Genomic DNA, 11,672 nt, shown 5'->3' with positions numbered 1-11,672 from the left:
TTTCAATGAGAAACCTTTGGCATCATTCACAGACGAGTTGGGCGTGGGAATGTTATCGTCATGATGAAATTATATATTGGATTATGATTTTGCCATTATGACATGTTGGAGTGTGATTCTCAATTTAATCAGCCAGCATAATTTTATTTACACTATTTAGACACATTTGAACATATAACCTAACCCCATCCCTAAACCTACCCATTTGTGTATTATGTGATATAAAATACAGGATATAACAGGCATATACGACTGCATGCACAATTTATTCAAAAAGTACAAATATTCCAAGTGTTCTGAGGCCAAACGATTGATTTGTGTGAAGAATATCCCTAAAAGTGATCAGTGTCTCTGTTACGGGGGAGGAACTTGAAATGGAGCCCGAGTTTCCATGGGGAGCGTTTCCGGCGGGGGACCGAGGAGGCTGCCAGTATGTGCAAATGACGGGATTTATGACTGGAATTACAATCAGGTGCAGGAGCAAGAAGAACAGAGTGGCGATTGGGGCGTGTGCTGCAGTAGGGGAGTATAAAAGGGCATTGTGATTGAGTTCAGGGGGTGGAGTTATTCATGTGGAGGAGGAAGAGAGATTTGGACCCGGGCAAGGAGAAGGATGGGCTGGTGGTGAAGTGAGAAACTGAAGTGAGGCCAGCACCTGGGGTGAGATAGGTGTCGAATTCTAGTCGGATTATGGAACAATGGACGTCCCTGTGAAGTGTATGGAATCGTATGATGATTGAAACTTTTCTTGGAGGACTTGTAACTGCATTGAGTGATTTGCGCTTCACAGCTGCTTTCCATCTAACTTAACATCAGCGAGTGGTGGACGAGACCCCATGCCGGCGCCTTCTCTGTGAGTTGTGATATTTGCAGTGCTTTATATATATGTGACCCCCTCTGTGAAACCCCGGCTAAAGTCGCATAATCTAGTTAGGAGATATAGAGCGTCAAAGTAGTCATAGCCATAAAAATGACCAAAACAGGCAATTTGTGTTTATTGCTGTAAATGATAGATTATACCAAGGGCTTTGAGATGCAGTACTCAATTTTTCATTTATAATATTATAAATACTGAAATTAATGATTTTATTGACGCTACATTTTATTATTTTGCACCAAAAAATACCGGACGTGGGCGTCTCTTTGTTTACTTTGGACGCAGAAACAACTCCTGATTCTTATATCATTCGGTTCAGAAACGTATTTTTTACAATTACAAAGTGCAAACAGACCATAATATCATTCCGCACGACCTGGGATCAGATCAGTCTCGGGAAAGGCAAGAAAACGGCGACTTAAGCCGGGTTCCGATTTCTGTGTGGATTTCTTTGTGTCATCACTGACATTTCAGGAACAGTTTATTTGTTTCCTAACTCCACCTTCTGCCTATACATCCATCTTATTTTAAAGATATTTAATGGCTGCTAAGTGTCTAAATAGTTTGGTCTTGATGCGCTGGGTTTATGAATTTGCTCTCTGACAGGGCAGCCGCGGCAAGTGAAGCGCAAGAAACAGAACAGCTGATAGTTTAATTAATAAGGATTAATATAGGCCTACTGTTTTTCGTAGGCTAAATAAAGAACCCGTATTATATATTAATATAAAAAAGTTGCGTGTGTCCTTCGGAAGCAAAGCTCTTGCGTCTGATGTTTTGGTTTCGGTTTGTAAACCTATACGAATATAACATGTTTGAATGAGAACATAAAGTGCAGGACGTGCTTTATGTAGGCTAAAAGAGTTATTAAGCACAATGAGCCATGAAAAAATCCTAATGAATCATAATCTAATCGAATTGTGAGACAAGTGAAGATTCATAGTTATGACTAACTATCTGCACAAAGTTTGAGACTGACCTGTTCACTTGTTAGGGCATTAGGCCTAGTCCTGGATTTACTCCAAATGTTACACAGTGAGATTTTCTATGGATGTTTTATATATTAATGGATATATATAGGCCTATTAATGACATTTTCTACTGAGATTTCATTTTACTAATAAAGTTATAGCCTACAAATCATTAGAGTGAACTGACTTGGTAAATCAAGCTCTTGTGGTACCCCCATTAGTTTCAATGTTTCACGCTTTTTGGACATGCACATCATAATAAATAGACTTGTTTTACAAAACTAAGAATTTTCCCATAAATGTGTCCTATATCACTGAAAATGGGAGAATCTTAGCTTTAATGTGGTATATGGCACATTATCAGAATAATAATGGTTAAAATGTTTTACAATTTAAAAAATAAGCTTGATTTTAAAATTGGAATTTCTCAAAATCATGATTTTCTGAGGCCGCAATTCAGCTAACTTTTGACATGATCCTACTCAGTCAATATTAAAGATATCAAGGTTATATTTTCACAGAATGTTCTTTACATTATGTAGGATGATTTTATGTATAAAACAGCGAATGACAAAAAAATTACTTTAGCTGGGTTTTCACAGACAGGGTCACACTATATATATATATATATATATATATATATATATATATATATATATATATATATATATATATATATATATATATATATATATATATATATATTCACGTGCGAATGCTTGTGTGGGTGGCAGTGAAACACGAGTGTGGGACTGAATCACGGAAGGCATTGGTGGTTCTAGCGTAAACCCTCATTTTTCTCTCTGTTTGCATCCCGTTGCATAAGACGCTAAAAGCTGTGAAAGCCCGTTGATGTGGTTAAAAACATTCATCTCTCTCTCTCTGTTTGCATCCAGTTGCTGAAAACTCTAAAAGCTGTGAAAGCCCGTGGATGTGGTTGAAAACACTCATCTTTCTCTCTGTTTGAACCCAGTTACAGGAAACGCTAAAAGCTATGAAAGCCCGTTGATGTGGGTGAAAATACTCATCTCTCTCTCTCTGTTTGCATCCAGTTGCAGGAAACGCTAAAAGCTGTGAAAGCCCATTGATGTGGTTGAAAATACTCATCTTTCTCTCTGTTTGAACCCAGTTGCAGGAAACGCTAAAAGCTGGGAAAACCCGTTGATGTGGTTGAAAATACTCATCTCTCTCTCTGTTTGAACCCAGTTGCAGGAAACGCTAAAAGCTGTGAAAGCCCGTTAATGTGGGTGAAAATACTCATCTCTCTCTCTCTGTTTGCATCCAGTTGCTGAAAACGCAAAAAGCTGTAAAAAAAACGTTAATGTGGTAGAAAATACTCAACTCTTTCTCTGTTTGAGTTCAGTGAAGGGCCTGCTACAGCTGTGAAGTATACGCACCCTCCTCTCCGTCTGAGTCCAGTGAAGAGCCTGCTAAAGCTGTGAAGTATACGTACCCTCCTCTCCGTCTGAGTCCAGTGAAGAGCCTGCTAAAGCTGTGAAGTATACGTACCCTCCTCTCTGTCTGAGTCCAGTGAAGAGCCTGCTAAAGCTGTGAAGTATACGTACCCTCCTCTCCGTCTGAGTCCAGTGAAGAGCCTGCTAAAGCTGTGAAGTATACATACCCTCCTCTCCGTCTCACTTCTTCCTCCATTGGGATCCTGTTGAAGAGAACGTTGAAGCCACTACAGTAATTGTTTTGAAGAGATGTTTTAAAGTAAATAAAGAGATTTTTACACTTACCTTTTGTTGTCCCACCTGCTGTGTCCTGTGGTGCAGCTCTTCATGGTAGTGTGCCGAAGATCATGCGCACACATTCAAATTTCAAAAATTCTTGCCCGAAGAAAAGTTACGTCAGATTTCATAGTGAAATGTCATTGGGTCTCATGTGTCTTGTGACCGATTGTGTCATGCTAGAGAGTCGTGTGTATCATTTGAATGAGATATGAATGAGTGTGTTGTGTTTACGGAGTGGTGGGATCATTTCAGCGATTAAAACATTTAAGATCAACTCTGTTCTTTACATGAAGGTATCGTATGACTTCAGAAGACTTGGAATGCAACATGAGTTAAAGGGGTGGTAAAACACATTCTTTTGAAGGCTTGATTGTGTTTGTGGGGTGCACTGTAACATGTGTTCATGCTTCGTTTAAAAAAAAAATTGCATTATTTTTCATATATTTGACCTTTATTCTACACTGCTCTGTCCCTCCTTGTAAAACGGTCTGATGGTTTCCGGGTTGTATGAAGCCAGTCCCTCAAAAATGCGATGGGCTCAGATTGGTTAGCTGGCCCAGTGTGTTGTGATTCGCTAACCACAGTGCATGTTTGTTGGAAACGCCACGCCCCTTACCTTTACCGGAGGCTGTGCTTTGGTCAGTATTAGAAACAATGGCGTCAATAAAACCATACCAATTTGAGCCCAAATCAGACCCCAACAATTTTAGTGAAGATGATCGAGCAGAACCTGTTCAACCTGTTCAGTCCTCAAGAGTAAAGACTGCGGATCTATAGTGATCGCTACTGAATGGCACTTGTATTTTTAGAACGATTATAGCCAAATATCTGTCGCAAGAACTATTAACCGAAAACGAACACTAAACATTGGCTTTACTAGTAGCCAAATCACACACAGAACCATGTTTAGCATGCCGGTAGATAAACAATACAAAAAGCTCTAATCAAAGAATAATGTACACTAATGCCAAGTTCCCTGTTGAGATTTTCACGTTAGGTGTTTGTAACGTTAGGTGTTCGTCGGATAACGTTAAGTATGAATGAGCATTTAACAGATTGGTTTGCAGAACAGCGTTGTCATCTGTTTACTTCCTTGCTACAACGTACAATTAACCTATTACCGGAAAACACATAGATGAAAAATAAATCAGACTTACAGGTTGTGGCCCGTAAATAGCTTCTGTTTGTAAATCCAGCTTTCAGGACAAGCCGTTGTGCGAATCCTGCATTGAATTCTCGAAGATTGTGGACGTTTTCCTCCGTGAGAAGTGCAGCGGGAGCCACGCGCCCGTGGTGCATGATTCACACTGGCAGAGTTTGTCTCGCGCAGCTGAACCGCGGCTCATGAATTGCAAATACAGACGAATATTGTCCATTATGTCACATTTTCCAGTCTGCTCCTCCGACTCTTGTCTTTCTCGTGATTTATGATGGGCAGCATATATCTGCGACCTGTTCACCTCTGTCTCAAACACACATGCATATAACATGGTGTATGTTAAACAATCTGCAACGCACCCCCGTCCCTAGGAAGGCTGAACAAAGCAAGTACCCCAGACCTGCAATCCGGATGAAAATAACAGCGTTTCGTCGGCATTGCAGCAACACCACTCCAGCCTAACTATACCACAACAACGCAGCGATACAAAATGGCCTCACCCCCCCCTTTTTTTTATATTCTCGGAGGAGGGGTTTATGTAAATATTGGGGTTGGTGATGTCAGCAACCCTGGAGGAATGTCTGTAGTCGCCTACCGGCCGTTTGCTGTAGTCCTTAGAAATTGATTTCTTTAAAAGCAAATATCTCCATTTGCTTTAAACTTTGAACGTTGTAACTTTGCAGATGTTGTTTATGCTCAAGCAGCAACATTACACGCTAGTTAAAGTTAGAATAGTGAAATCGTGGTTTACCACCCCTTTAATACTTTTATACTGTTTCGGTCAGTTTTTTGCAATAAATACCTGTGACTGTACTTTTATTTGCCTGTTACGTGTTTTATATTGTTTATGAGTGGGTAGGTTTAGGGTAGGAGTGGGGTTAGTTGCTCAAAAATATAAAAGTAGCCTATAAATATTCATAAAATCAAGTCTGCTACAAATGCAAATAATTAAATGCATCCTGATATAACGCACTGGGCAAACTATTGAAATCTATGGAGTACCCTTTGCGTCGATATAGTGACGACTAGGGGTGCTTTTAGCATCTTTAATGTGACGCGAAAGGCACTTGACCATGGTTCAAATTTTGACGCCTTGGGAGTTAGAATGGGTTGAAATATAAACACTTATAAGAGGCAATGTGAATCAGGGTAAGACAAAATCTGACCCTGGACCACAAAACCAGTCATAAGAGTCCATTTTTTTTTTATTGAGATTTATACATCATCACTTCCACAAACATTTGTGAAAGAATGGGTAGGTTTCAGGAGCTGAATTAGGGTTTGGGTTAAATTAGATTAGATTAGATTAGATTAAACTTTATTGTCATTACACAAGTGCAGGTGCAAGGCAACGAAATGCAGTTTAGGTCTAACCAGAGGTGCAAGAGCAGGATATACAATGGTTGAATAAGTGCAGGACATGGATATTTACTGAATATATATAAATATATATAAATAGAGATGGTTATTACTATAAACAGAATTTACAGGTGAATATGTACAGTATAATATAATATACAGATGGCTATTACTATAAACAGAATTTTACAGATAGAGGTATACAATGATATGTTAGGCTAAAATGAGGAATATAGCAGTGGATTAAGGTAGTGCAATAAAGTATGGACAGAAGCTATCCGAAAAAAAGTGTAAAAGTGCAGTGGAAAGTGGTTGCATATTACAGTTAGAAGTACGCTGCAAAATGCAAATGTAAACAGTTGGTACTGTAAATAAACAGTTGGTAGTGCAAATTGACATTCCAGTAGTGCAAATAACAAAGTGAAGGCAGATGTGAGGGGGGAGAATTAGCAGTATATGAGAGAAGTGGATCAACGAGGGTTAGAGTTCAGTAAAGAGACAGCTTTGCGGAAAAAACTGTTCTTTAGTCTGCTGGTCCTGGTCCGGAGGCACCTGAAACGCCTGCCGGAGGGCAGGAGAGAAAACAGTCTGTGGGCTGGGTGAGAGGAGTCCTTAAGGATGCTGTGAGCTCGATGCAGACAGCGTTTCCTCTGGATGTGCGCAATGGCAGGTAGTGGAGTCCCTGTGATGCGCTGGGCAGTTTTCACCACCCACTGCAGTGCCTTGCGCTCCGCAACACAAGCAGCTCCCATACCATACTGCAACACAGTTGGTCAGGATGCTTTCTATTACGCAGCGATAGAAGTTCACCAGGATAGCCGAGGAGAGCTGATTCTTCCTCAGTGTCCTCAGGAAGAAGAGGCGCTGGTGAGCCTTCTTGACCAGGCTGGAGGTGTTGGTTGTCAACGACATGTCCGCCGAGATGTGGATCCCCAGGAACTTGAAACTGGAGACACGCTCAACAGCCGTTCCATTGATGTGGATGGTGTCGTGTGTGCCTCTTGACTCCTTCCTGAAGTCCACGATGAGCTCCTTTATTTTGGTGGTGTTGAGGAGCAGGTTATTTTCAGTGCACTATGTGGCCAGGTGCTGGATCTCCTTCCTATAGGCAGTCTCATCGTTGTTAGTGATGAGACCAATCACCGTAGTGTCATCCGCAAACTTGACGATGGAATTAGATCCATACACAGGCTTGCAGTCGGAGGTGAAGAGGGAGTAGAGAAACGGGCTTAGCACACAGCCCTGTGGTACACCAGTGTTAAGTGTGTTGGATGTGGAGCAGGTGAATCCTGATCGAACACTCTGGAGTCTGTCAGTTAGGAAGTCCAAAATCTAGTTGCACATTGAGGTGTTGATGCCAAGGTCTCCAAGTTTGGCTATTAACTTGGTTGGGATGACAGTGTTGAATGCTGAGCTGAAGTCAACAAACAGCATACAAGCATAAGTGTTCTTATTGTCCAGGTGAGTGAGCACAGAGTGCAGTCCCATGGAAACGGCATCATCTGTGCTCCTATTGCTGCAGTAGGCAAACTGGTGTGAGTCCAATGTGGATGGTAGAGAGTCCACGACCAGCCGCTCAAAGCAATGCTACGTGAAAACGCTTAACGTGTAACATTTATTTCTATGCTTAATTTGTATGGTGTTTTCACTGAGTTTGGTTTTTATAGTAGCCTATTACAGTCTTAGTACATTAAGCCACTTTAAATGTTTTTCACATTAAGCATTTTAGAATACCTGTTAACTGCTCATTTTATAACTTCGACTGAAAACCATTTAGAATTTTAATATATTTCCAAATAATTTGTTCCACGATCACACATACGTTTTATATACTACAATGAATCATGCACTTAACCTAACCACATTAAACTAGCATCTTTCAGTCGCATGAAATCACCCAATAATGGCACAATAAACACATTTCACACAATACTCAATAGTTAAACAATATATTAAAAGCATCCCAGAACAGACGTTCCGAAATATTAACAAAAATGAAAGACTTTGCCTTTAGATTAACTTTATATTTTCTTACCTGACGGATACTAGCTCTGACGCCATGCACCTTGCCACTTCATCGCGCGCCGTCTTCATCCAATCATAGACACGTTGGAAATCGTCACATCCGGTTTTTTTGAATCGCGAAATTAAACCCTTTACATTAGTTTAACGATTGATAATTAAGTATAGTGGGAAATTATACAGGTTAAGTTAATTAAACACAATACAATAGTGTTTTGGTGGTAAAATAAATATATGTGTGTTATTTTAATTAAATATATTTGGGTAAAAAGAACAGTGCCACAAAAACGTTTTTTTGAGTGTACAAGCCTATACAGAATCATGACAAACATCAAAAGCGCCAGCGCAGAGGAAAATAATTTAAAATTCTGTATTTTTATTTTATTTTTATATATTCCATTATTTTTTAATTAATTTATAACACTTTGTTAAAACTGTTGTAATGTTCAAAGCATTGTTTCCCGCGATTTTCATTCCTGTGTAAATGCATTTATGCCGCTTCAGAGACGCATTAAACGGTCTGTGTAAATGCACATTTTTGTAATGTTATGCCGCTTCAGAATCAGTTTCTGTGCCGCGTCTGCTGTGTAAAGATGCCTTAAGACTGGAAAAGTTGGTGCTACTGAAGTGGATATATCTGACTGAGTGTGAGAAACTCATTTTGAGAAAACGGCCTTTAAAGTTTCATATTGTATAATTGCATACATTTCTATGAAACCACCAACCTACAAACAAAATATATATTCAGTTCATTAATATCAGTAGTGTATAATATTTAAAACACATGTAAATTGATAAATGAATAAATTATTAATAGTAATAACCTTAAGCTGAAGAGAACAACCTTAAAGTCCCTGTAAAGTCAAAATTAAATATGTGTTCTGCAGAGTTTGTCACACCACAGACAAAATGTGTTATTAACCACCAAGCCAAATTTGAATCATAAAAAAATCCACCAAGTAAATAAAATAGCTTATCAAAAACTTGAAAAAATAAGCAGCATTCTCTGCTCTTAAACGCTGAAACCACGCCCACTCGCGGGAAAGCTGCCGTGAGCACACAAGACAAAAAATTACGCCAAAATTAAAAAATCTTTGGAAGATATTACTGAACATTTATTTAACCATAACAAAAGTAAATATCTTACTTAAGTTTATTTTGCATCTCTGTTTTTTGTGTTTATTTAAAATAAGACAAATCTGATATTATATTAATCTTATATCTGTTATTTAACAGTTGAGATTGTTCTCTAATGTTGATATAACAGCAGAAGACACAAGCCACGGTTTAAATCCTATTTGCGCCGGTGGGGTGTGTTGTAACCCTGCTTTTACAATGAGCCCCTATTAGAAACATGCCATTATATTCTATACTTTTATGAATTATTTTGAGAAACCACGAGAAAAGGGTGAATAATGACTGAGAGTCAATGTTCAGAAATTATTCATTATTATTATGTTTTGAACTATGCTGTTTAACTGTATTTAGCAATGTGTCACCCCAAGTGAATTTACACAAACTGAGACAGTCAAAAAGCATTAGGTTGAGACCCCGCTCTCCCCTACACAAGGAAGCGGCAGCGCGTATCACATAGTGAGAAATTCACATCAACCAATCAGTGGTTTTCGGCTGCAAACTTTCGCGGTTGATTAGTTCTACAAAGGAAACTCCCATATTTGGATTATACAGCTCTGTGTATGAGACTGGGAGCTTTATAATGATACCAGGCATGACATGTTTCTGTGAATGGAGACGGCACAAGAGCTTGCGTTAGAATGCCAACTTTTGATGATTTCCGGTAGAAATCTAAAGGCGCAAGTTGACAAAATATAATGAAATAACCACCTTAATGTGTAAGGTTGACATTTTTTTTATTTTGACATGAAAGCTTACATTTTAAGGGAGCAAACTGGCCAAAAATCTCCAAATTGACCACTGCATGAAAAAAAAGATTTTTTCACCTGCCATGTCTCGCCTTAAAGGTCCCATGGCATGAAATTTTCATTTTATGAGGTTTTTCAACATTAATATGAGTTCCCCTAGCCTGAATATTGTCCCCAAGTGGATAGAAATGTTGATCTGTGTAAACCCGAGTTCTGGCTGTCTTTCTCTGCCTTTGAGAAAATGACAGGCCAGACGAGCTAATCCTGAAGTCTCCTGGTTTGACGTCCAAGCAGGAACGGTTACCTCCCTTTCCTCTGCCCAGAGAATCTGGCACGCCCATGCAAGCGCTCGAGAGATCATTGTTTGTGAACGAGTGAACGCTGGCAGTTTCTCTGTGTTTGAATGTACAAATGAAAACAGAAGTCTTTTTTCAGTTCCTTCTGATCTGTGATCAGTGATTTCTTATGTGTAGCTAATTATTTATTATTCGTGCACACACTGCAGCTTCTCTCTCTCCCGACAGAACGGTGTTTTCTATCTTGTGAGTCAGTGTTTTTGTACGTCCTCGTCGCGTCTATCTGTTCTAAAATGTGCATACAGTCGTTTCTGCTCAACATCAGCAGAGTAACATCTTTAGAGATAAACTTCACACACGCCGAGGCTCGGGCTGCACTGACCGGTCGGCCTTCAACATCCCGACCCCCAGTACTGCATCTGGCCCACAGCGGAGGCACCAAACGCGGCGTGAGATTAAGCAGAAGGGGGGTAATCATGAGCATATCCGGGCTAGGCAGCTTTCCCCACAATAAACTGGATAACATTCGATTAATGCTGTTGTGTCTTTGTGTGCGCTGTGTACTAAATGCACGTCACTGACGCTTTTCATATGACAGGAACATATCTAAAAATAATGCTATTATCAACACTTACTCGTAACTCGTTCATATCGACAGCTGTAATGGTACTTTGCATGTGTTACAAAGTTGGTAATAATGATGAAGACGGACTCGGTGTGACTGGGACTCGTGTTTATTCAGAACTCTGAGATACAAACACAATAAACTCACGCTGACTGACAGCGCTCTCATAACTCAGTAGTTACTATGAATAACTTTGTTTGCAATCGCTGAGCTCCGTCTCTGGTACATTAGTGATGTCCGGTTCGCGAACGATCTTTCTTTTGAACCGGTTCTTTTTAGTGAACCGAATCAGTTCACCAAATCGGACTGAATCGTTCTAAACGGTTTGCGTCTCCAGTCAGCGCTGATCCATAATTTACTAAAGTTACTAAATTTCTGACATGAGTGACAGTCCCTCCGACTAGAAATAGACTAATAACCTGAAGTATATGCTGTAACTACAACAGTTCACTGAACTGAGACATGCTGAGAACTGATGTGAAGTGAACTCAGGTCCATCCGTCTCTCTGGCAGCAGCTCGTGCCTCGTAAACCTCGTTAAACCACGCCCCCTCCGCTCATTTAAAATGCAAAGATGTCAGCCAATCACAACAGTGGGCGTTTTTACGGAAGTCTCACAGCAGACACGCCTCTTGAAACAGGGCATTCAGCCACAGGGCAAACATCAGTATTGAAAAAATGCCTTTTATTTCTAAATTATGACATTTTATGATGTAAAAATCATACTAACAATATACACCTCAGGAAACAT

At 39.8% G+C, this 11,672-nt stretch overlaps 1 protein-coding gene across 1 annotated transcript in view; it reads left to right on the top strand.

Annotated features, from left to right (window-relative positions):
- Positions 1-11,672, top strand: part of LOC307137025 (uncharacterized protein) — a 636,016-nt gene that overhangs the window by 141,292 nt on the left and 483,052 nt on the right. The window lies entirely within an intron of this gene.

The sequence above is a fragment of the Gobio gobio genome (genome assembly GCF_949357685.1).
Source record: "Gobio gobio genome assembly, chromosome: 14".
NCBI classification, from domain to species: Eukaryota; Metazoa; Chordata; class Actinopteri; order Cypriniformes; family Gobionidae; genus Gobio; species Gobio gobio.
Note: the sequence above shows the minus strand (reverse complement) of the source record. Positions and strands in the feature narration are given on the sequence as shown.